At 37.2% G+C, this 27,918-nt stretch overlaps 1 pseudogene; it reads right to left on the bottom strand.

Annotated features, from left to right (window-relative positions):
• Positions 1–20,203: 20,203 nt before the first annotated feature.
• Positions 20,204–20,526, bottom strand: LOC125150808 (60S ribosomal protein L35a-like; annotated as a pseudogene).
• Positions 20,527–27,918: the final 7,392 nt, after the last annotated feature.

The raw sequence follows: 27,918 nt of genomic DNA, 5'->3' as shown, positions 1-27,918 counted from the left end.
ACTTTAACATTAAAGGACACCATCTGCCATGGTTATTCAAGTCTCAATTAAGGTTCATTTTTTTGAGCTTTCATCATACCTAAACAGTCATCTGCCATTAAACTTACTATTTACCATATTGCCTTCCTATTACTCACTTATTTGGTTTTCTCTGCCACTAAAACATGAAAGTGTTGATAACAGGGAATGTGTGATATGAATGTTTATACTTAATGCCTAGAACAGAGTTTGGCACATACTAGGCACAAAAAAAGCATCTGTGAAAATAATGCATATTTTTCCTTTCTTAAAATTTGTTTTCAGCACTCACATTTGACTGAATTTGTACACTGCCCTTCTAATATGACAAGTGTTTTTCCCAAACAGGAACTGAATGATTCCAGAGAGAAATCACCTAATGTAGACAGCTACAAATTTAAAGTACTTGTCAGTAAATGCCATAGCACTGTCCTGGTTGTTTTTCTTTCAGAAATGACTTTCTGACATAAAATGATCAACACCTCAGCCTGCAGCTTCTTACAGTCCAGAAGCAAATGATTCATACTTTTTGTTATTATATTAATGCATGGGGAAAGCAATAAAAATTCTAAGAAGCCATAATATAGTCACAACATCATAACTTTCTCTCATTACCCAGAAGTCAATGGATCATTACTCCTGATATGTATTGATTCGGGCTGACAGCATAGGGAGTTTACATTCACTGTCACTCATATTCTTTAGGTCAAATAACTGTCATAACCACCTTAATGCATTCACCTGTGGAAGTACACTAGATTCTGTGTAAATGCTGTACAATTTGCTCATGGTGAGTGCACACTTTCTCTGTCCAAGGTGCTGAGTGTGGAAAGAAATGAGGCTCTTGTCTAGAGTCCTAGTTTTCCACACACTGTGCTAAGTACTTTACCCTTAAACAGTATGTCATTTAACTTTGACAAAAATAATGTGAAGGAGCTATTATTATCCTTATTTTATAGTTAAGAAATTGAGCTCTACATGGTTGATGCTGAACATCACTGCTTCTGCTGGGGACACAAATATCCTTAAGTACATGCCTGGTTCTCAGCCCTCACCTGACCCTGCAGTTGGAGGCTGCTCCTGATCATCTCCACCTGCTAATCTCTTTGCAGTACTCACTACTGCTACTGCTGTGGTAACAGAGATGCAAGATACCAGGATTTGCCTGTTTCTCTGCTCTCATCTGTGAGCTGTCCATCAAGAGCTCACCTCAATAGAAAACATAGGATCATTTCAGTAGATGCAGAAAAAGCATTTGAAAAAGTACAACATCCATTCATGATAAAAACCCTCAACAAAATAGGTCTAGAGGGAACATACCTCAACATAATAAAGGCCTTATATGAAAAACCTATAGAAAACATCATAGTCAATAGGGAAAAACTAAGATCTTTTTCCCTACAGTCAGGAATAAGACAAGGATTTTCACCCTCACCATTTGTATTAAACATAGTACTGGAAGTCTTAGCCACAGCAATCAGACAACAAAAAGAAATAAAAGAAATCCAAATTGGTGAGGAAGAGTAAAACTTCCACTATTGGTAATGACACAATACTATATGTAGAAAACCCTAAAGATTCCACCAAAAAACTACTAGAACTGATCAATGAATTCAGTAAAGTTGCAGGATACAAAATCAATGTGCAGAAACCCACTGCATTTCTATACACTAATAACGAAGCAACAGAAAGAGAAATTAAGAAAACAATCCCATTTATATGGCACCACAAGTAATAAAATACGTAGGAGTAAACTTAACCAAAGAAGTGAAAGACCTGTACTCTGAAAACTTTAAAGCACTGATGAAATAAATGGAAGCTGACACAAAGCAATGGAAAGACATTCCACACTCATGGACTAAAAGAACAAATATTGTTAAAATGCCTATAAAACCCAAAGCAATCTACACACTCAATGTAATGTCTATCAAAATACCAACAACATTTTTCACAAAACTAGAACAAAAATATCCTAAAATTTGTATGGAATCATGAAAGCTCCCAAATAGTCAAAGCAACCTTTAAAAAGAAAAACAGGGTCACCTGGGTGGCTCAGTCAGTTGAGCCTCTGACTTCACCTCAGGTCATCTCATGGTTCGTGGGTTAAAGTCCTACATCGGACTCTGTGTTGCCAACTCAGAGCCTGGAGCCTGCTTTGGATTCTGTGTCTCCTCTCTCTCTCTCTCTCTCTCTCTCTCTCTGCCCCTCACCTGCTCATGCTCTGTCTCTCTCTCTCAAAAATAAATAAACATTAAAAAATAATAAGAAAAAAGAAAAGGAAAAACAAAACCAGAAGTATCACAATTCCAGACTTCAAGTAATATTATAAGGCTGTAGTAATCAAAATAGTATGGTATTGGCACAAAAATAGACACAAAGATTAAGAGAATAGAATAGAAAGCCCACAATTACATGGTCACTTAATCTTCAATGAAGGAGGACAGGATAGATAATGGGAAAGAAACAGTCTCTTTAACAAATGGCATTGGGGAAAACGGACAGCTACATGCAAAGAATGAAACTGGGCCATTTTATTATACCATACACAAAAATAAGCTCAAATGTATTAAAGACCTAAATGTGAGACCTGAAACCATAAAAATATTAGAACACAGCACAGGCAGTAATGTCTCTGATACCAACAGTAGCAATATTTTTCTAGATATGTCTCTCGAGGCAAGGAAACTAGAAGCAAAAATAAACTACTGGGACTACATCAAAATAAAAAGCTTCTGCACAACAAAGGAAACAATCAACAAAACTAAAAGGTAACCTATGGAATGGGAAAATATATTTGCAAATGACATATCTGATAAAGGGTTAGAATCTAAAATATAAAAAGAATTGACATATCTCAACACCCAAAAAATAAATAAGCTAATTAAAAATGGGCAAAGGACATTAACAGACATGTCTTCAAAATGTCATTCAGATAGTCACCAGACACATGAAAAGATGCTCAACATTACTCATCATCAAAGAAATGAAAATCCAAGCTAAAATAGGATCATCTCACACCTGCCTGTATGGCTAAAATCAAAACACAAGAACCAGAGAGCACCTGGGTGGCTCAGTTGGTTAAGCATCAGACTCTTGATTTCAGCTCAGGTCGTGATATCATGGTCTGTGGGATCAATCCCGACTTGGGACTCTCTCTCTCCCTCTCTGTCTGCCCCTCCCTTGTTTGTGCTTTCTGTATCTCTAAATAAATAAATAAACTGGAAAACAAATACTTAAAAAACCACAGAACCAACAAGTGTTGGCAAGGATGTGGAGAAAAAGGAAGCCTCTTGCACTGTTGGTGGGAATGCAAACTGGTGCAACCACCGTAGAAAACAGTATGGAATTTCCTCATAAAGTTAAAAACTCTAAAATCCAGTATTTGCACTATTGGATATTTACACAAAAATACAAAACACTAATTCAAAGGGATATATGCACCCCTATATTTAAAGCAGCATTATTTACAATATTGAAATTATGGAAGAAGCCTAAGTGTCTATCAGTAGATGAATGGATAAAGAAGAGGTGGTATATATACACAATAAAATATTACTTAGCTATAAAAAGAACAAAATCTTACCATTTGCAATGACATGGATGGGTCTAGAGAGTATAATGCTAAGTGAAATAAGTCAGTCAAAGAAAGACAAACCATATGATTTCACTTATATGTGGAATTTTAAAAAAAAAAAACAAAAGAAACAAGCAAAGGAGAAAAAAAGGGAGAGAGAGAGAAAGAAAAACCAAGAAACAGATTCTTAACTATAGGGAACAAACTGATGTTTACCAGAAGGGAGCAGGGTGGGGGAATAGATGAGATAGGTGACGGGGATTAGGAGCACACTTACCATAATGAGCACTGAGAAGCAGATAGAAGTGTTGAATCATTATATTGTACATCTGAAATTAATATAACACTATATGTGAACTACACTGGAGTTAAAATTATAAATAAATAAGATCACAACAGCATCATCACTACTTCTGTACTGGTATTGTAGATGTGCTTGCTTCCATTTATTAAATTCAGTTTTCAATATGTGCCAGACACTACAGGGGACATGCAAAGCACCTGCCCTCATGAGGCTTTCATTCCAATAGATGTAGCTCTGTCCCGGGTCTGCAGCTGATTGGCTCTGGAGCATCCAGAGCTAAATGGACCCCAGAAAATAGAATGTGCCCACCTTCTCCCTTACTGCATATGCAAACCAGACTCCTCATAGCATTATCTAGAAGAGTTTTCCCCAGGCCTGGTCCTAGGAGTTGGTCAATAATTCTTTATTGTGGCTTAGAGTTGGCCACAGGGACTTTGAGCACAATGGGACTCAAGGGGTACAGTTTGCTCTGATTTCAATTAAAAACATTCACTGCTGACCTTTGAGTCAAGTGTTGGTTTTAGAGCCCTCCAAATACCATTTAGTTTGGCTGTCTCCAGAAGGTGAAGGGCCAGCATGTAAATGGTATCCAAGGGTGTGCAAGATATCCAGCTATCCATAAAAGCCCTGGACTACACATGCATGAATAAAACAATACTTGCTTAGTGGGGCACCTGGGTGGCTCAGTCAGTTGCATGTCTGACTCTTGATTTCAGCTTAGGTTGTCATCTCACAGTTCATGGGATCAAGCCCTACAATGGGCTCTGCACTGACAGCACAGAGCCTGCTTGGGGTTTTCTTTCTCTCCCCCCTCCCCCAGCCTCCCCTTCTCATGCTTGTGCTTTCTCTCTCTCTCAAAATAAATAAATAAACATTTAAAAAAAACCTACCAGCTTAATAATAATAAGCTCTTAATAGGACTTAAGGTGTTTACACTGAAGTTGAGGCCATAGGACATGAATTAACAACTTAGCCTTTCCTCCCTTCTCTGTGGAAGAAGGCTTCATCCCTAATGATAATTCTCTCGTACTTGTGGCCTTCATGTCAACCACCTTACTGCATCAGCCCTTGCTAACTTGCTATAGCATCAACCTCTCTCTCATTACGGTTCTTCATTTCCATGTAGCGTACAAGGTCCCCTCGTGTATAAAAGAAAACAGATCCCTCTCTGGGCACTTAGCTACTCACATTCCTCATTTCCTTCCCAATCAAGCTTCTTTTAAGATCTGTGTGCACACAGTGTATCCAATTCAACCCTCATTCAGCTTGTGAATCATGGAAGTCTACTCCTGCCCCACCCTGCCCTGGCACTCTTCTTCTTAAACCCAATCACCAAGTATTTCGAGCTCTTTCTAGCCCCTCCCTTCCATCCCCAATAGTAAACACATGAAGCTATACTCCATCCATTTAGGAACTGCCTCCAGGTTCTATCTCTGAAAATTCTCTTCTGCACCTACATGCTTATTAGCCTTAGTGACTTCAGTGTTTTGGGTGGGTTTTTTTTTTCCTCTGAGCATGGCCTCTTTGGATTAATGTCTTTTTTGCATTTGGGGGTTGGCTCTTGGTTTTAGCTTTGATCCTTGGCTGCTGCCTTTTATGTCTCTTTTGGCTCCAGGCTCTGTGGTTCACAGGCAGCTCTGACGCTCATCTATGCTCCATTATGACTCCTAAAACCCTCCTCCAAGTCTCATATCCTATATATTCACTTCCCAAGGAATAGCATTTGGGCCTTATAGGCCAACTCCCAGTAACCGTGATAATACCATCACATGCCCCACCTTTCTTTTTTCCATGTCAGAAACACAGGCTTTCTCCTCCTCCCACTCCATGTCTTTGTTCCATCGGTTTCCTCTTATTTTCTTCCTTATTCATACCTAGCCATTACCAGAAATCTAAGACCATCTGGGCTAATTAATTCATGTTTCTTTTACATGTATAATAAAACATGTCTTTTACATCTTTACATGTCTAATAAAACAGAGGCTACAGCCTTCATGTTATAGCTCCTTCCCTCTGTGAAAAGAAACCTCCACCTCCTTATCCAGTAATTGGCTAGCATACCCCTGTGACCTATACCAGAAACAGAAGCTTCTCCAACCACATAAACAGTCTGCCAAATCAGGGGTACTCAACTATATCTTAGATTCTTTTCCTGCCAGTGTTTGGGAGAAAAGACACCCCAAAGACCATGTTGCTCAAAGTTCCTGATGAAATGTGCAGTATCACACTGGCAGAAATCTGGTTCCATGAAGAGTAAACTCTGGCTGTATCCTTTCAGATTGAACTCTTCTGTATGAACCAAAACAGTTTATGTGAGCATATCAGGGCTTTCATAAGATAGAGTCACAAGCTCAAGTAGTTGAGGACCTTTGCTATCTAAAACATATTGACAATAGTAAAGAGTGCTCTCTGGGGAGATAACAAATTTCAAATAAGTTTACTAGAAAGTAAATCTGATTGTGTCCTCCTTGTGAAGTGTATTAAACTGATTACTATTAAAGTACTCTTGTAATATAATCAGACATTATTGCCCATCTTTTTTCTCGGACAAAAATATAATTCATTTTCCTAAGTCAGCCATTAAAATACCTTTCTTTTGTTTGTTTATTGGATGCATGAATGCTTTAGATTTTCCAGTTCTTATTGCCACAGAGGATGAAGATGCCTAAGAAGTACAATATCCAACCATTAAATTATGTGATATCCTTAGAACATGGCTCCATTTTGATTTGCAGGAGTATGGAATCAGTACCCTATGTTTAAGAGTCAAATGTGAAGGCTTAATGCAAAGCTAAGAATGGACCAATTAACTATATATGCACATATCTAGACTGAATGACCTTGCAAGGAGGTTGTGTATTCTACAGTATACATTCTACAGTGTAAATTTTGTAAGTAACTTGAGTTGCCAAGATAATTGCAAATGATAACTCATCAAAATATAGGAGTTGGTTCAAAAGCAACATATTTACTATACTGCACATACTTATCATTTCTGTTGAAGCCAGCCCAGATGCCTTTGACATCAATGCTTCCAAGTACATAGAACTCAGCATATAAAAATTAACCTCTTATAAGCTGCCATGTGTAAATATGTGACTCAAGCTACATCTAGGTGTTTTGGGACTGGTGACTGTCTAATACTATCTGTTATGATTTGGTCACTATCTTAAGGATCAAAGTGTTTGGTCATGAGTCAAACAAGGTACTATGAAATAAAACAGGAGGTCGGCTAGGCTGGGTGCTTTACTTGCATTCTACTCCCTTCCTCACCACCCTCATGCTTGTCTCAGTCATATTCAACTCATCTTCCAGAACAGATAAAATCCTGCGGATAAAGGGTGTGAATAAATGTAACTCCTAGAGACAGAAAACTCAGGGCAATGGGTACAACTGCTCTTCTCACTTTCAGCTCCACAAGAATCCCTGGCACGTTTAGCTTGTGTTGGACACATTTCCAAACACTCAAATGCTCACTATTTTCAGGTCAAACTCAAAGTCAAAGTTAGGTAGTAATTCTCATAGCCTACCAAAATCAGTAAGAAAACTAAAATTGGGTCATGGACCATCAGATCCTTTTTGGAAAAAGTGAGGAAAATACCAGGATCAGAGTCCAGTGCTAGGTTGGCTGTGAGTACAGCTAACTCCCCAAAAGGGGGGGGGGGGAGAGAATCAGTGCACTAATGTTCTCTTTATCAATTATTACCAATAATAATGAATATGAAATGTTCAGCTTTGGGGGTACCTGGGTGGCTCAGTCAGTTCAGGTCTTGATCTCACCATTGTGACTTCAAGCCTGGGATACTCTGTCTCCCTCTCTCTCTGCTCCTCCCCCAACTCATACTCAGCTCATGCTCTCTCTCAAAATAAGTAAATAAACATTTTAAAAAATATATTCATCTTTGATTATGGTACATATATTAATAAAGCATATAAGCATTTTGGTAATTCAACATGCTGACATACGTAATCAAAATACCATCTGTATTAAATGCCTGGTAAAGAGCAAACAGAAGTCTTCTTGCTAAGAATTTGATCAGGTCCCTTTACACTGTAAGTAGGAAAGTACTAAGTCAACAATCCTCAACAGAAACTACATACTGAGCACCCTTGGTGTGCAAGTCATTCTAGTGGCCACTGGAGAGTGAAAAATGTATGAAGCAGTGTCTGCAGGGATCCAGCTGGAGACATCAGATGTGATATGACCACTGTCCCTGACAGCCAGGGACATCCTCAGAGTAGAGACTGATCAAGCACACAAAAAATGAAGAGTGGTTCTGAGGGCCCAACTCAGGTTGAAAAACTAAATGTGGCCCATGGTATATTATGTTATCATTTTATCTAGAATCACTCAGTAGCCCAAATGTCAGAGTACAGAGAGTAAGTTCTGCATTCATCCATTAAAAAGTGAATTTGCTATATAACTAGTCTGATCTTATAAAAATATCTTAACCACCATCTTTTAAAATTTTCTACAATTGTAGAAACTCAATAATATCCTATAAAGCAGCAGTTAGGATTTTTGGAAAGAACACAGACATAAGGGTTCTTCTTTCTCTCACATTTGACTAATATGTGATTTTAGCCACATTTCTTAACACAGTGCTTTTATCTCCTCTGTAAAATGGGAATTTTTGGTTGTTTCTTCAGAACACAGTGGTAGGAGCAACTGAGATAACTATTTGAATATATCTTGCAACCTAAGAGTAAGACTTTTCTTCCCATGCTGATATTTCTATTCAATATAAAGCTCTTTGGATGTACTCCTTCATAAAAATAATTCAGCAGTCATCTTAATGCTGGTTTAAAAATCCACATAGGGGCGCCTGGGTGGCGCAGTCGGTTAAGCGTCCGACTTCAGCCAGGTCACGATCTCGCGGTCCGGGAGTTCGAGCCCCGCGTCGGGCTCTGGGCTGATGGCTCAGAGCCTGGAGCCTGTTTCCGATTCTGTGTCTCCCTCTCTCTCTGCCCCTCCCCCGTTCATGCTCTCTCTCTGTCCCAAAAATAAATAAACGTTGAAAAAAAAATTTAAAAAAAAAAAAAAAAAAAAAAAAAAAAAATCCACATAAATTCCACTGCTAGGAATTTCTCCAAAAGAAATGAAAACATACGTCCACATACACAAAACTGCATGCAAGTGACCATAGGAGCAGCATTCATACGAGTCAAATAGGGGAAACAACTCTGATTTCCACCAACTGATGAGCAGATCAATAAAATGTGGTATGCCCATAAAATGGATTGTTACTCAGCAATAACAAGGAATGAAATACTGATGCATGGTATAACATGGATGAACCTGAAAAATATTAGGCTAAAGAAGTTAAAATACCACATATTATATGATTCCAATTACATGAAATGTCTAGAATAGACAATTACATAGAAACAGAAAGACTAGGTTTATAGAGGGAGGGATGGAGGAGAGTAGGAAGGGTCTGCTACGGAGTTACTTTTGGGGGTGACGGAAGTGTTCTGGAATTAGTTGTGATGGTTGCACAAGTCCTTTAAAATACTAAAATCCACTAAAATACATACTCAAAATGGGTAAATTTTTTGACATGTGAATTGTTTCTCAATAAAGATATTTTTTTTAATGCATACAAACCAACCCCTCAAAAAAACCTAAAAAGAGTACCTGTCATTTCAGTAACTTGAAGGATAATGCTTTCAGCAATGTACATAAACAGCTTTACCTGTCACACCTGCATCGGAATTTCAGTGCCCATAACCTCAGATGCAAAAACAAGCCTAAAAAACAAGGCTGAGTTTGCTCTGTCATCAGGAAATATGGGAGGGAAACATTACTGCACTATTGATCCATATTTCCTTAATCCAACCTTCTCAATAACTTTGAGAATTAATTACTTCATTTCCATCTCTGATTGCTGAGTAGCCTTTAAAGACTCATATTTCCCAAGTCTTCTTGCTACTAAAGGCTGATTGTGATAGGGTCAAAGCTTGGATGCTTGGTACAGGTCAAAAGAGTTTAAATCATGTCAATAGAATCAATATAAAACATAGAGTGAGGGATTCATATTGATAGAGCAAGTCCTTGTGAATGGGACAACTAGAATAATAATGGTGCTTGGAGCATGCCAGGTACTCTACTAAGTGTGGTCCTTAGAGTAATGCATTTATTCTTTGCAACAGCCCTAAGAGACAGATACCATTTTATGACTGTTTTAAAAATGAGGACACCCAAACAAAGAAGATAAATGGCCCATCCATGGCCATACATCTGGCAAATAACAGATGTAGTCTGGGCTTCAAGTTCAGGAAGATTGGCCCTCAAAATCTGAACACATAATCATTAAATTACATGTCTCTTACATAAGAAGCAATTTCTGTCCACAATTAATTCTCCCTTAGTTTATATAATCTACCAAGTAGGAGAGAGAAGGAGAACTCACAGAAGAGCCAAGAGTTTAAATAATCAATATATATTTTTAATATATGAAAATTATTGTCAAATTGTTTTCCATACAACACCCAGTGCTCATCCCAAAAGATGCCCTCTTCAATGCCCATCACCTACCCTCGCCTCCCTCCCACCCCCCATCAACCCTCAGTTTGTTCTCAGTTTTTAAGAGTCTCTTATGCTTTGGCTCTCTCCCACTCTAACCTCTTTTTTTTTTCCTTCCCCTCCCCCATGGGTTTCTGTTAAGTTTCTCATGATCCACATAGAGTGAAAACATATGGGATCTATCTTTCTCTGTATGGCTTATTTCACTTAGCATCACACTCTCCAGTTCCATCCACGTTGCTACAAAGGGCCATATTTTATTCTTTCTCATTGCCACATAGTACTCCATTGTGTATATAAACCACAATTTCTTTATCCATTCATCAGTTGATGGACATTTAGGCTCTTTCCATAATTTGGCTATTGTTGAGAGTGCTGCTATAAACATTGGGGTACAAGTGCCCCTGTGCATCAATACTCCTGTTTCCCTTGGGTAAATTCCTAGCAGTGCAATTGCTGGGTCATGGGGTAGGTCTATTTTTAATTTTTTGAGGAACCTCCACACTGTTTTCCAGAGCGGCTGCACCAATTTGCATTCCCACCAACAGTGCAAGAGGGTTCCCGTTTCTCCACATCCTCTCCAGCATCTATAGTCTCCTGATTTGTTCATTTTGGCCACTCTGACTGGCGTGAGGTGATACCTGAGTGTGGTTTTGATTTGTATTTCCCTGATGAGGAGTGATGTTGAGCATCTTTTCATGTGCCTGTTGGCCATCTGGATGTCTTCTTTACAGAAGTGTCTATTCATGCTTTCTGCCCATTTCTTCACTGAATTATTTGTTTTTTGGGTGTGGAGTTTGGTGAGCTCTTTACAGATGTTGGATACTAGCCCTTTGTCCGATATGTCATTTGCAAATATCTTTTCCCATTCTGTTGGTTGCCTTTTAGTTTTGTTGATTGTTTCCTTTGCTGTGCAGAAGCTTTTTATCTTCATGAGGTCCCAATTGTTCATTTTTGCTTTTAATTCCCTTGCCTTTGGGGATGTGTCAAGTAAGAAATTGCTGCAGCTGAGGTCAGAGAGGTCTTTTCCTGCTTTCTCCTCTAGGGTTTTGATGGTTTCCTGTCTCACATTTAGGTCCTTTATCCATTTTGAGTTTATTTTTGTGAATGGTGTGAGAAAGTGGTCTAGTTTCAACCTTCTGCATGTTGCTGTCCAGTTCTCCCAGCACCATTTGTTAAAGAGACTGTCTTTTTTCCATTGGATGTTCTTTCTTGCTTTGTCAAAGATGAGTTGGCCATACGTTTGTGGGTCTAGTTCTGGGGTTTCTATTCTATTCCATTGGTCTATGTGTCTGTTTTTGTGTCAATACCATGCTGTCTTGATGATGACAGCTTTGTAGTAGAGGCTAAAGTCTGGGATTGTGATGCCTCCTGCTTTGGTCTTCTTCTTCAAAAGCCCTTTGGCTATTCGGGGCCTTTTGTGGTTCCATATGAATTTTAGGATTGCTTGTTCTAGTTTCGAGAAGAATGCTGGTGCAATTTTGATTGGGATTGCATTGAATGTGTAGATTGCTTTAGGTAGTATTGACATTTTAACAATATTTATTCTTCCAACCCATGAGCACGGAATATTTTTCCATTTCTTTATATCTTCTTCAATTTCCTTCATAAGCTTTCTATAGTTTTCAGCATATAGATCTTATACATCTTTGGTTAGATTTATTCCTAGGTATTTTATGCTTCTTGGTGCAATTGTGAATGGGATCAGTTTATTTGTCTTTCTGTTGCTTCATTATTAGTGTATAAGAATGCAACTTATTTCTGTACATTGATTTTGTATCCTGCGACTTTGCTGAATTCATGTATCAGTTCTAGCAGACTTTTGGTGGAGTCTATTGGGTTCTCCATGTATATTATCACGTCATCTGCAAAAAGTGAAAGCTTGACTTCATCTTTGCCAATTTTGATGCCAATTTTGATTTCCTTCTGTTGTCTGATTGCTGATGCTAGCACTTCCAACACTATGTTAAACAACAGCGGTGACAGTGGACATCCCTGTCGTGTTGCTGATCTCAGGGGGAAAGCTCTCAGTTTTTCCCCATTGAGGATGATATTAGCTGTGGGCTTTTCATAAATGGCTTTTATGATGTTTAAGTATGTTCCTTCTATCCTGACTTTCTCGAGGGTAAATAACCAATATTTTTAAAGTCATTTTACCCACTTCAAAGGGCTTTCAAATACATAACCTTACTTGATTTTTAAACATCCGTTCTACAAGTTCCTAAAGGACTTAAGATTTATTTGCTGCCACGAAATAGTTTCCTTGTGCAATGCTAAATAATATGACCAGCATCTGCATCTTAACATCACTCTCCCCAGGAAGATGACCACAACACTACTGAAAATGACACAAGAGAATATACAATAGCTTGCATTTCAGTTCTCAGAACTCTGAACACACCATCTACACACTGTCATCTACTTTGCGTTATGGCCCACCGTCCAGAATTGGGGACAACTAGCAAACGTGTCGAGAGTGAGACATGGTAGACTTTAGAGGAGTTAAGTAAATAGGATAACTAAGAGGAAAACCAAAGTAGGGAGAAAGTAGGCCCAGTAGGTTAAAAAATGGGAGAGTTCATAATGTAAAAGCCAAGCTCTCATGGCACATGGCTTAGCAGCGAGAAAAAGAGCTAAACAGAGCCCATGGACAGCTAGACAAACATCTGGAAGGTGATGACACTGTGGATAGAGAATTCTTCAGACGTCTATGTTTTTGGTCAAATACCAGTCAGATATTGCTGTAAATAAAACTGTGAATAAAATTTAAATCAGTAGATTTTGAGTAAAGCAAATTACCCTCCATAGTGCTGGTGGGCCTCATTTGATCAGTTGAAGACCACAAGAGCAAAGATGGAGATTTACAGAAGGAGAAATTCTCCTCAAGACTGCAACATAGATAGGGCCCCTGGGCGGTTCACCTGGTTAAGCATCCGACTTCAGCTCAAGTCATGATCTCATTGTCTGAGTTCGAGCCCTGTGTCAGGCTCAGTACTGACAGCTCAGACCCTGGAGTCTGCTTCGGATTCTGTGTCTCCCTCTCTCTCTGCCCTTCCTCTGCTCTCTCTCTCTGTCATTCTTTCTCAAAAAAAAACCCCAAATATTAAAAAAAATTTTTTTAAAGACTGCAACATAGAAACACTACCTTGAATTTCTAGCCTCCTACCTTGTGGAATTCAGATTCAAGACTTCAACATCACTTCTTATCCTGAATTTCCAGCCTGTCAGCTTGTCTACAGATTTCAGACTTGCCAGCCCCCACAATCACATGAACCAATTCCTTAGATCAGTCTGTCTTCTTCTCTGTGTATCTTGATAAATAAATAGATGATGGAATTTCTTATATCAACCTTTTTCTTTCTCTGTCTCAATAGATAAATAGGGAGGGAGATCCTATTGGTTCTGTTTCCCTAGAGAACTCTAATACACTGACTAAACTTCATGAGCTCACAGATATTATTTTGCTTTTCTGAGCCTCAGTTTCCTTATTTTTAAGATAGACGTAATTATACATAGTTTACATAGGGTTGTGATAAATAGCTATGACAGTGCCTGACTCAAGTAACAATAAATTATAGCTGTTATTATATTAACGTAACTAAATCAATGGTTGGTGATTTATTCAGGAGAGTTTTTTACTCATGCAGTATAGACCAGAAGGATATTTACGTATTTTAAAACTCTACCTATTTTTCCATATGAAATCTATTATTGTGGTTCAAGTTAATTCAGCAAGCAATTCAAATGGTGGTCTCTTACCAGCCCTGCAGTACCAAATGGTACAAATATGCATAAAATAACTGACTAGCAGGTAGGACAGAAAATAATACAAACTAAACTAACAGATACAAACTCTATCAGAGTTACACACGCAATTCTATGAGAAGGAAGAGAGGGGCAGTTCATTCTGTGAGAGTTCAGAGAACGATGGAGGGGAAGAAGTGTTAGGAAAAGCTACAAAAAAGAAACAGTATTTGAACTAGGTCTTAAGACTTAAAGGGGGCTGGGCATGCAGGGCAGGGTGTGGTCATGGTGGTGGTAGGCAAGGGCGTTAGGTTTTTTGGAAGAAAAACACTATTCTCCACTTACTGTTAACAGAAAACAGGCCTCAACTGGCCCAATGACAAGGCAGCTCCATTCCCTCCAACCTGCTAATTAAAAGACCATCTTGTGCAGATACATAGACAGGAAGGAAACAATAGTCAGGCAAAGGCTTAAACACCCAGGGAATTCATCAGTTCAGAGGAGTTAAGATTTTGCCTTCTATTTGGTTTAAGTTGTCAGGCTGATGTACCTGGAATGTTAGTCTGCTGGGGATATTTAGACAAACAAGAGCCTGGGGCTTCAGCGATCACTGAAATGCCCTTTGGTGGGCTTATGGAGTGACAGCAGGTTCCCTGGTTGAAAAAGACCCACAGAAAAGCTGGAGGTGTTATTAAGCTTCCCCAGAAGGCAGTTTGAAACAGTCCAATGCATTTCAAAGCCTCTAGAACAGTATAAAAATAAAGAGTGCTGTAATCTAAATGTTAATATCTCATCAAGTTTTATCTGCGGGGAAATGGGGGAGCAGCAGCTCTGCAGTGTCTTTTTCGGAAGCAGATAATGTAGCAATAAACAGCTGGCTGCCCTCAACTCAGGCATTTTATGCCACCTTTGCGCTCCATCTTCCCTGCCACGTGGTGACATCAAATCAGAAGAGGCAGGCTTGGCGGCTCTCTTGTCTCAGGCCAGACTGCAATGTGCAAAGAAACATGCCTCTTTAAAGGAAGAATGGGGTTTCTCCGGTGTCCAGGGCGGCTGGTCTGATGAGGCCGGATGAGGCCATCCAGGCACTTCCTGCAACTGGTGATGCACTGAAGTTGTTATTCCTTGGGGGCCACGCCATCAGCGTGTGTTAATGAAATCCTCAGGTGCCCACTGAAGCAACTCCAGAGGCACATGCTTCTCAACGAGCATTTTAAGGAGCATCAATGATGGTAGGGCAATGAGGAGGTTGTGTGGGTACAAAGCACTAAAGCTTCATCAAAGTTTGACCTTGTCCTATCAGAACCACTTCTGGGATGTCTGTCAGGGAGACAGAGAACGTGCAAGGAGTGGCGATTACTACTATTTGTGCTATATGTGAACAGCAATGTTTTATTAGCATTACTGGTACTACCCCTAGGAGTACCACTGTTTAATCCTTCGTAAGGGTTTAGAGTAGGCCAGGATTCGTTCTAAGCGTTTTATATGCTTAGATTACCTCACTGAATCCTCACAAGACCGAAATACAAACTATATTGCAGTTATTATTATTTACCACATTTTCCAGATGAGGAAACTAAGACACAAAGATGTTAAGAATGCCCAAGTTCACACGGCTAATGAACAATGGAGTCAGAATTGGAACGTAAGGCCATTTGGCCCAGAGTCTAAACTGTTACGACTACTAATCCCTGTCTCCTCACCTCCGGGCAGAAGAGGTCCATGTGCCATATGCATTAGGATAGAAATGTCTATCCTTAGAGCTCCTCTAAATGTTTCCAAAAATGTCTCTTATCTAATTTCTGACATTAATGCTAATCTTTGGTAAGGGACAAAATCTTTCATTTCCTAGGTAGAACTAAACCCCATAGGACATTACACAGTGACTAAATTTAAACTAACATGTCAACAACCAGTGGAGAATTGGATGTCCGGGAGGCTTCCTCTGGTCACTAAATGGCAGGTATTGACAAAGTAACAAATAACAGGGCTAAAGTCAGCAAAGACATCCTTATTGCTTCATTTACAATATTGTCAGTGGTTATCAGACCGTGCTCTTAAAATGTTGTGCTCTATTACTTTTTTCTTTTTTTCTTTTGCATTATCTCTATTATGCTACAAAGCTTCACATATGTATTCACAGCTACGCTGTATGGGCATAAAGTTGTGTACCTTTCCCCAACTGTGGATTATTAGGGTAGGAAATATGGATCTTTTTTACTCTTACAGAGAAATGTCAAATGGTGCAGCCCCAAATCACCTTTAGATCTGTATCAATCTCCTCTGTTTCTGAGTTCCTATTTTATGTATGCTCTATAGGAATCATGTTGGTGTTTACTCATTTATGATTTTGAACTATAACATCATTATTTTTTGTCCATCTTTCCATCAGGGAGGTCTGGGTGTTCATTACATTTTTTTTTATACTCTCCTCTCTGGCAAAATTCTGCATCTAATCTATCACTCAACAAATATTTGCTAAGAGATTATAAAATTCCTTAATCTATTCAGATACCCACAGTATCAGATTTCTTTGTGTTGGACTCTCCAGGCATTCTCAGAATCCCATTTTTGGAAAAGCTTACAGAACAGGAGATTATTTGGGTTTTTTGCAAAACTTAAAATAAATTACCTGTAAAACTACATTTTAGGTATTTTGGAGCCAGGGGATTAGATTTTATAGAATATTTTTATTTTTCTCCCAAATGGTAAATCCTCTGAGATTTTCTACTTCTTGAGTCAATGCGATAGTTTACATTATTTGTGTTAGTTAGGCTTCCAATTTTATGACACTAAACTTGAAATTGGGAAAGACATACCACTTTTTTAACTGACTTTTCATGTTACTATATTATTTTTTTATTCTTAATATATTTGTGCTTTTCCCTCCATGCATTTAATGATTTTTTAATTGATCTTTGCTTCCTGCACATTCATGATAAGTTAATGCTCAGGAATACACCGGGGTGTTTGGCACTAGCTAAATGCACCCAATGTACAGACAGGCATCTATTAAGTATCTCTAGAATGCTTAGTAGTAAATACTGGTAACCTCTGAGTATGGCAAAAGCAAGCTTCCCCCATCTGGTGGAATCCTCACTTGTGTAGGTCATGAAGAAGCAGCTATGAGGGGGTGGAGAACAATTATGGGATAATTGAGCATCTGACTCCATTCCAGTTCAGGTCATGATCTCATGGTCGTGAGATCGAGCCCTGAGTCAGGCTCTGTGCCACAGAGCTTGCGTGAGTGGGATTCTCTCTCTCCCTCTCCTTTTTGGCCCCTCCCCCTTCTCTCTTTCTCAAAATAAATAATCATTTTAAAAAATCAATACATATTTTTAAGAAAATAAAGAGGATCTCTGTATGTTGCATTGACTCATGATTATATGGAAGCATTCTTAAGACAATCTGTAGGTTTACAGGAATAATTTGTTATACCATAAATAGCCAGTGGTGATTTCAATTTATATTATCTATTCTCTAGGGATTATTTTATAATAATAATCATAATATCTACATATAGCCATTTCAAAATATTTTGATTTTTCTTTCAGGAGTTTTGGGTCAAGAACAATGTAATGTTATCATGCTCTTAACTAATTAAAGAGAGAAGATTAAAGGGTTAATGCCTCTCAAGAATTTTACTTAATAATTTTCTAGTGTGGAACCATGACAATATGTGCCCAGAGAATCAGTGTCTGAGGATAGCATGAGACAAAGAATTTAAGAAAGAAGGAAATAAATTTTATCAGTCTAATATTGCAAGCTTTTGGATGAAAATGCCCTTTTGACATAACATCTCCCCAGATGAAAATTTCTTCACAGACAGAAAAATGAATGGTGTTCCATTAAAAGTGGCATGTCTGACTCAGAGATTTATGTACACTGCATTGGAAATGAGATGCACACATATTTATAAGATATATTAATTATGACAAATAAAAAGCAGTTGTTTATGGCTTTTAACCAGCTAAAAGAAGAAAAAGGAAAGCTGTTTGTGGAATATTTGCAAATAACTTCAAAAGTACTTATGAAATAAATCATTGTAATATTTGGCTTATCAGTGAAAGTCCCAAAGGTGATGGCGTTTGGCTTGCTAAATGGGGTAAGCAAAACCAATTTAACATGTTGCTGGAAGTATGTATTTTTTTTTCTCTGATTCAGTTCATCTTTTTGAGTTAACTTGACTTAATTATAAAGTGTAAACAAGACCATCTCTATAGGTAAATCACTTTATAAACTATGTATGCATAAACACAATTCCACAGCCCCACTGCCACAATCCATCCATCTGTCCATTTACTTACCCCTTATACAACTTTGAGTATTTAGATGCCCAGATAAATAATTTTTACCCATCATCAGATCATTATATTTTGAGCACAGTTGCAATGGACGATTGGCAAGGTAAGATTTGTAACATATTCTAAGCTGGTTAGACTTTCCTGAGGGTGCTGGGAAGCCATTGAAAACATTGAGTGATATAATCAGAATTACACTTGTGAAAAATCACCTCAGCTGCTTCATGGGGAATTGGAAAGGAGCAAGAATAGAATGGCAGACCAGACAGGTGACCACATATCTATTGCCATGTGATACCAGCTGGGAAAAGTGTGGCAGTCAATATAATTGGACAAAACTGGGAAGTAGAATCCAGAGGACTTGGTAGTTGATTAAACGCATAGGCTCACAGAGAGGAGTCAAAGGTAGAGCGAAAGGAAATAAGCTTATGTGGGAGGAAAGGCACCTCCTTCCTTGGAGGAGAAAAAAGTAGGAAAAATCCCCGTGGAGGCAGTTCTTTTTGAAGTTTTGGTACCAGATCATGAGGAGTTTCTTGGTTAGTTATCTTTGGGTGATGGAGGTGAGATATACTCTGAAGGGAAATGGGAAGGAGAGGGACCAGAGGTTTGGAATTCACGTAAGCACATGTACATGAATCATATATATATATTTAGAGTGTTGACATGATCAGAATCAAAGAGGTTCTAATTACAGAAAACCAGAAAGAAGGATCTAACCGAGGTTAAATACAAGACTAAAAGACTCAATCAAAATAAAATAGTTTATACAGGTGAAAAGTAAGTTGAGCAAAGATATGCAACATGAATGCAAAGAACAAGGAAGCAAGGAAGAGCCTATTAACATCAGATGAAGTAGAATTACATGAAAAATTCAAACATGAGAGAGGAGGCTCTTAGAAATTTTCAAATAAAAGTTACCATTTATAATCTAGCAATATAAAACCCTTTGATATATTTCCCCAACGTGCTGCTAGGCATACCTTTCATGTTATCATTCCAGGCAGCAAAATCTCTAGCATCCGTTAATCTTATAAATTTCATTCCTGATGTTCACTTATAGATGCTGACTGTAAGAGACAGGCTGTATTTACATGAATCGTATATATTTTAGAGTGTTTGCACAATGAGACCACAAAGATTTTAAAAAGTATAAGTTGCCAAACCAGATGTGAGAACTCTGGGACACCATAAAAAAAAATGTTAAAATGTAGGAATTTGCAGCAATTGGCAAGAGACTATAATACTGGAATGAAACTCTACCATAATGAATATCAACTGAGAACACTGAAGAGAATAATTCGAAGGAAAAAAAAAAAAAGATAATACCACTTGATCATTTGATAATGAAGAGCCTGTAAGAGTTTACATGTTTAACCCACTGAATCTTTACAAAGTTTGTATACGGAGCTACTACTGTCAATCACTACTGAACAGATAAGGTCAACGAACCTCAGACCAGTTACATAACTCCCCAAGGAAACAGCCAAGACAGCAGAACTGAAATTTGGACCCAGGCAATCTGTCTCCAGATCCAGGGCCCTAAATCTCTGTAAGGTACTGGATTCACTCACACTGATTAAATATCAACGCAGGTATTTGCATTGAATCAAATGAGGGGATTACTGGCCTCACAAATGGGGGATGTTCCTTTCTCTTCGATTTTCTATTGTTACCTCTCTTTTTTTTTTTTACAAAAGAACAAATCTACACTTTTATTTATTTACTTTTCAGTAAATTTAAATCCGTGAGGGGTACAGCATCACACTGATTCTGTGACCAATGGCAGGGAGGTTGCTTCAGAAATAGCTTGAACCAAACCACTGTTTCCATGAGCATAAGCTACTTTTCCCCAGATTACCCTGCTTTTGTTTGATTTGCCACCAGGAGTCACTGTGTTGCCCTTTGCTTTGTACACAGAAGCGCATCTCTTGCCTGGATAGAATTCAGTTTAATCTCGAGTATAAACACCTTCAATTTTAAGAGCCATGTGCTCCCTCTGGATCTGGAGACCCCGAGGACAGCCAGCAAAAATGGCCTTGGACCATAGCCTTCCAGACATATTTGTCATTTTAGGAGTCCTGTTCCCAGCAGGCCTCCACAGGCTCCAAGATGGTGGAAGTGCAGTTCTATTGTTAACTCTTCCTTAAACATTTGTTAAGATTCTCCAGGGAAATCCTGTGGGCATGAAGAATTTTTCTTAAGGAGTTTTTAAATTACAAATTCAGCTTCATTAATAGTTATAGGATTATTCTAGTCATTGATTTCATCTTGATTGACTTTGAGTAGTTTGTAGATTTTAAGGAATTGATCATTTAAGTTACTGAATTTATGAATATAAATTTGTAGTTTGCTCTCATTACCCCCTTAATGGCTATAAGATCTGTACTAATATCCTTTGATTCACTCCTGATATTGGTGATTTGTGTCTTCTATCTCTGTCACTTTTACTAGAGATGTATAAAATTTATCATATATTTTTTTAAAGAGTCAGTGTTTAGTTTTAGTTCTTGATTTCTACTCTTGTTTTTATTCTTTTTTCCCTACTACTTGCTTTAGGGTGTTTTTTTTTTTCCTAGTTCTTTCAGTAGAAATTGAGATTATTGTGAGGCTTTTCCTCTTTTCTCATGCAAATGTTTAGTGCTATAAATTTCCCTCTCAGCACAGCTTCACCTGCATCCCACAAATTTTGATAGGTTATATATTATTTTTATTTATTTCTATGTATTTCTTAATTCCTTTGACTCAAGGATTGTTTAAAGAGCACTGTGTAATTTCCATTTGTGTTTGTAGATATTCCTGTTGTCTTTCTGTTACTGACTGATAGTTTTATTCCATTTTGGTCAGAAAACATACTCTATATGGTAAAAGTTTCACCTGCCATCACTTAGAATGAAGATAATGCAGTGAATTTGCAGCTCCAGAAAAAAATAAGACTAGAAAACAGAATATTCATATGATATGTTGGTTAATATTGGCTGCAATTTGACAAGGACATTTAAAAGAGAGACAAGCCTTAGAAAGGAATTTGCCATGTTACAAGCAAAAATGAAAAGAGATGGGGAAGTTCAGAAACTTTCTCATCCCTAATGGCTAAAAAAGATAAAACTGAGTATGTATATGGGTAACAAAGGCAGATTACTATTCAGCCTTGAGGCAAGAATCAAATGAACCATATGGCCAGCATATCTGTTGTTAAAATCTCTAAATGGATTAAGATGTCAAAGAGGGAGGATGCAATTAAGGATTTGGCAACTCATTAATTTTTTTCTCTGCTTCTTACATTTTCCAATGGATGGTGCCAAACTTTTGGACTCCAAGCTTCTCCCCACATTCAATGCACTGGAAGGAGCTCCAGGGAAACCAAAAGAACATAAAATAAAGAACAATGAGTGGAAAAGAGTGAGGAACTGAAGTATAAATGCAAAAGACTCACTGTTTCAGATAAGGGATATAGTTTTTGTCTCCCCATGAGAGGAGAAAAACAGTTGATGAGAAAATGGGCTCTCTGTGTAAGGAGACTTTAAACTTTTCCAGAGACGTTTTGGCTGAGCAAAGGTGAGGAGGGGCTGGGAGAAGAGAAGGAAAGTTATAAAGTGATGAGGTGAGGAGGAAGAGGAAGGGGTGACAGAGGGGGCAGATGAGCAGCAAGGGAAGGGATTCTGGACCATTCTGTCCTCACATATGAGTTTTCTGCACTCAACAGCCTATCACCTGCGCACAGCCCAGCACCCAATATTCAACATTTTAATCCTTGAGCAGAGTCCACACCTCTTAGTAGAGAAATATATGAAATTAAAACATAAAGAATAAATGTTATCAATAGGACAGAAATTGGGCCAGGGTGGGGGAAGGATGGAGGAAACACAGAAGGACCACCTATGGTCATTGATATCCCTATGTTTACGGTATGAGCCATGTATCAGTTTCCTGGGGAGCAGTAACAAATTACTACAAACTATGTAGCTTAAAACAAAAATATATTGTCTCAGAGTTTTGTAGGCCTGAGATCTGAAATCATGGTGTCATCTGAGCCATGCTCTCTCCAGAAGCCCTAAGTGAAAATCTGTTCCTGCTTGCCTCTTCCAGCTTCTGGTGGCTGCAGTGTTCATTCCTTGCTTTGGGTTTCCATTCCTTCAATCTGTCTCTGTGGTCACATTGCCTCCTCTTATGGGTATGCTCCAAATCCCCTCCCCCACCCTCCACCCCATCCCCACCCCTGTCAACTGCCTCCCTCTTGTAAGAATACATGCCCTAGCATGGAGATCCCACCTGGATAATACAGGATGGCATCCCCATTTCAAGATCCTTAATTTAGTCACATCTTCAAAAAAGACTTTTTCCAAATAAGGTTTACAGGTTCCAGAATTAGAACTTGATATCTTTGGGACCACCATTCAGCCCATTACAAAGAGTAATTAAGTGAATTGATTTAGGATGATACATTTGCTAGGATATATTACAAATATATAATAAAAATCCAACTTTGCCCCAGTGACAAGGATCTATGAGTGGCTGTTTCTTCAGAATTTCATTTCTTAATGCATACATTAAAGAATTGAGCTTTAGTTATTTTGTTAGCAGAAATAAAGGAGTTATTTGCTGTAACAACTCAAATTTAGGTTTTATATTATGCTGCTATTTCCTTCACATCAAATAATGACTAAGAGATTTGCTTTTATTTTAATTTCCACATCACCTGTTGCTCTGCCTACTTTCCAAACTGCTGAACAAATTGAACAAATACAGAAGAGGTCCATTTTATACAGGGCTATTTATAAAGCTACTTCTGTAGCACAAGGAGTTCCTTATATTTTAGGAAGTTGTGACACCTTTAATCACAAAATATTTCACCAAAATTTTGATCCTCTTCAATACATAGGAATTTATAAATGAGGTGGAATTTACATAAAAATATGTTTGGGAGAGAACTGAAAAGTGTTCTCCCAATGCAAAGCAATCAGGAATACATACACAATCTATAACCAAGGCTCAAAGACAACATTTGCAAGCACTAAACTTTGAGAAAGCAGAGGTGAGGTATTATAGATACTGAGGTATTAGAGATACAATATAATATTGATTTTCCTATATATTTTAAATATTTTTTTCTGTGTGAATAAAATCACCACATAGTATTGTGGAAAATCTGGAAAATACCAGGAATATATTGTCTAATTGCCTGCTATCTAACCACATAGCTATACATGCTTTATACAATTTTACCATTTCTGTGCAGGTATATGATATTTAAATAGCATTGGAATCCTGTTATACATGCTTTTTACTCTGACCAGTTTGTGTCATGTAACAATCCATAGTGAGAATTTCTCCATAACACTGAATGGTGAAACATGGCTCAGAGTGTGGATATGCAAAAAAAAAAAAAGTTTTTAAATATCTCCCTGTTACTATACATTTTTAAAGTTTTATTTATTTATTTTTGCTATTCAAAAATTAACTTCAGTAATCATCCCTGTAGGTCAATCTCTGTACTTGCTTATTATTACTTCCTAGATTAAAAAGTCAAATTACTAAACCAAAAGATAGGGATGCTTTTGTATTAACTTCCAAATTACATTCTAGAAAGGTTGTATCCATTAACACTCTCATATGCAGTCTGTGGCAATATTCATTTTACAGAGATAAAAGACATAACAAGATAAAACTTGATATTTTTTATTTTTAATCTTTAATAATTTTAGAGGTGAAAGTAATATCTCAATTTATATTTAATTACTAGTGAGGTTGAGCATTTGTTTATATATTTGTTTCTTGGCCATTGATATTTCATTTTTATTAATTTCATTTGTATGATTTGACACAATTCTAAGTTGTTCAACTGTTTCTTATATAGTCTGTATGAACTGGATAGGGGACAATGAGTATCTTCAAATTTACTAGAGAAAACCAAACTGTTTTTGTTTTCCAAAAAGTTTCACATCCTCACCCAAACATTATATTTTTAGACTTTTAAATTTTACTTATTTGGTGGGTATTGTGTTTCTCATTATAACTTTGATTTGCATTTTTGTAATTGTTAACGACATTGACTTTGTCATATATTTGTCACCCAGCTGGATTTTGTGAATCTCTTTCTAGCAGACTTTTTCTCATTGTGTGTGTGTGTGTGTGTGTGTGTGTGTGTGTGTGTTTTATATGCTACTTATTTTGTAGGTAATTATGTCTTTTTAAAAGATACCTGCTTATTGCTGGTATATAGAAATACAATTGATTGTTTATACTTAGTTTGTATCTATTAATTTTGTCAAAGTCCCTTATTAAGTCAAATAATGCATTTGATCTTATTTTGTATTTTCTGTATAGACAATGATAATGCAAATTCTTCTTTCCAATCTTTAAATCTCTAAAGAATTTATTTATTCATTTGTTCACTCATTCATTCTTCCTTCCTTTGGCTGCACAGCACTGGTTGGAAGGTCCAGTTCAATGAAGAGAAGTAGCATTGGTGGGCACTCTTGACTACTTTCACTTTCCAAAGGGAAATCTTAATTGTTTCATCATTAATAGTGATGTTTTCTCTAAGTTTCTTTGTGCTGCATTTTGAGTTCATTTTTTCATATTTAAATTTTATCTCACTAATTCCCTCTTCTACTTTGCTATGATGCTTAGCCCTTGCTCTGAGTTTCTAAACTCAGATATTATTTGTTTTATTTCTAACAAACTTTTTGGTTCATGTTCACCAATCTTCTTGGTTACTTTTGATGATCTCTTGTTCCTAGCATATATTCTTCTTTCCTTATATACTTTCTTCTTTGCTTTATTTTGATTTCTTTAAATGTATTAGATATACTAATTTTAGATCCTGTATGTGACAGACCTCATAACTACAGCCTCTGTGGATGAATTGGTTATTGGCTATTCCTAATGACTCTTATTCATGATGACTTCTTCGCTCATTTACTTTGAGAAGTTTGATTGTGAGTTCATTTTCCTCTGGAAAACTTGTATCCATGGAAATTCTTTGAGGCTCATATTTAAGGCTTTCCTCTCCAAAGGAGATAAACATCGGTTTTTATCAAAAGTTTTCAGCACTACCAATTAGATTTGAATTTAAACCAAATTTTCAGACTGTGTTCAGGGTTTCTTTGGGCTAACATAATCATATGAATTTTGTTCCCTCCGAGGTGACAGCTGGCCTGAGATTATAAAGAATAAAGAGAATCTTTTTCCCCTTCTTTCAAAAATAAAGTTGAGGAGGACATGTTGTTTTATGTTTCTTTGTGGAATTTTTCCCTCTTGGGGTTTAATCTCTTAGAGTTGTGACTCTATATGTGTTTTATTATAATTGCCACATATGACTATTAGAGTTCTCTGTAATCAAAATAAAGGTTGCCTTGAGCAAAGTACATTCTTCACATTTCCCTCCCAAATAATACATTTCTCTATAAAAGACTGATTTCTAACTTAATTATTTTTAGAATTTTAAAATTATATAACTTTAAGATGTTGAAAACCTCTGTAGCAAGAAAAAATAATAACACAGAGATAAATTAATGTGGTTGCATTGTGATATATGTTTTAAATTAATGCATTTTAGATGGAGTATCCTTATAGACACACTTTCTCCTCTAATTCTCCAAAAAGAGCAAAATCATTGATGAAAGTATGAATCCTCACATAATGAAGATTACAATTTCTTGTATGAAAAGGTACTCACAACCCAATTGATGATACTAATCAATATTAATAAATTGTATATTTGTAATTACCAAACTTTAAAAAACTTAGAAACTCAGAAAATTCGTATTCTTCCATATTAGATGTTATTAGGTTGTGTAATAACAATCTTATTTTCAACTACTGAACCTCAACATTTCCAAAATTTGTCAAATACCTTTAAAAAGAATACCAACAGATGAACTTAGTTCTCAGCATTGAAAATAAGATAGGGATCTTTTTATAATGGATGAATAAATACCCTCATGTTAAACTGCTCTAATGCTTGTCATCTAGTATTAGGTCTATTAATGTTCAATTGAAATGAGAAACATATGGATCTTAATAGATATGTATAGATATAAATATGTATGTATGGTCCTGATATATATTCTCTTAATACACCCTAAATTTCATTTCATCTCAAAGTCAGTCAGAAAAATTATCATCCTTGGTTACAGATCCAATTATTTTGGTCCCTCATGAAAACTGAAATACTGTCATCCTATAAATAGAAAAATACACAGGTTTTTAAGGTCAGACTATAGACAGTAATATTCCTCTTTAACTTATAATAAATGTTATTCAATAAAATACAAGGTACCCCATATCACATCTTTATTAATATAACTCACAGTACACAATGCTTTTCTATCCTTAATAATCTTATAAGCAACATAATCCAAATAATGGGACATAATTCAAATGTGAAAAAAGTCATCCTCTCACATAATTAATATTGCTAGATGGCTTTTTCTTCGGATCTTAGTACATGTGACAATGATATGATTCATATATTCAAGAGGGTAATTAAACTGCCACATGTTCAAATCAAATTCAGGACAAAACTGATTAAAAGTGTCAATTTCTAGCAAAAATGACTGATTGGCTTAATGCACGGAATGTGCTGAAATAGCCAGAAAAGCAAGTTTTACAGGAAAAGAAAGGTGTATTTGTCTCCTGTTGCTGCTATAACTCATTCCCACAAATATAGTGGCTTAAAACAACACAAAATTATCCTCATACTTTTTTGGAGTTCAAAAATCTAAAATGGGTCTTATGAGGCTACAATCAATTTGCTTTATTTACCTCTATCTGGGCAGTACCTACCCCAGTTCCTAGGCCCTACAAGGAGGTGACTACATGAATGACCACAAGAACTATAAACATGGAAGATACCACAAATTCCTGGAAAACCAAGAATCAAAGTGCTCTGATGCCATCCCTCTTGACTAAAAAGCAGGCTATCTAGAAGAACATAGAAACCAGAGAATGAACAGTTTGAAATCAGAACTGTGAGACGTGCTGAGTAATTTCAGGCATATATTCTCAGCAGCATCCCTGAGACAGTTGTAAGGTAGCTTCATACAAGGATGCTAAAGATCATAAGGTCAATCACAAAATATCAGAGAATATGTCTTTCACACTAGTCAAGGTGGATGGGTGTTGGCCCAGGGTGAATCCAGCCTCTTTGCTTTAGGCACATCTTGTTCCTTCCTAGAATATCAAGATTGCCAGGGGTACACAGCACCCTCAGTGAACACCGAGTAGTGTTCTCCTACATGTATAAATGCCCAAGCCTTTCTAGACATCTAGTGCTTTTGGCTAGGAAGTTTCACACCTCATTTTGAAGGATGGTTTTCTTGTCATGATTATATTAAGGCATAAGGAAGGCATTTGGAGGGATGACTAGACCAAACCACTGAAGGGTAATCAGTTAACACACATCACATGATCCAGGACCCTATACAGAAGTGGCACTGTGGTACATGAT

The sequence above is a fragment of the Prionailurus viverrinus genome, chromosome D4 (assembly GCF_022837055.1).
Source record: "Prionailurus viverrinus isolate Anna chromosome D4, UM_Priviv_1.0, whole genome shotgun sequence".
Classification (NCBI taxonomy): domain Eukaryota; kingdom Metazoa; phylum Chordata; class Mammalia; order Carnivora; family Felidae; genus Prionailurus; species Prionailurus viverrinus.
The sequence above is the reverse complement of the archived record's forward strand: the minus strand, read 5'-3'. Positions and strand labels throughout refer to the sequence as shown.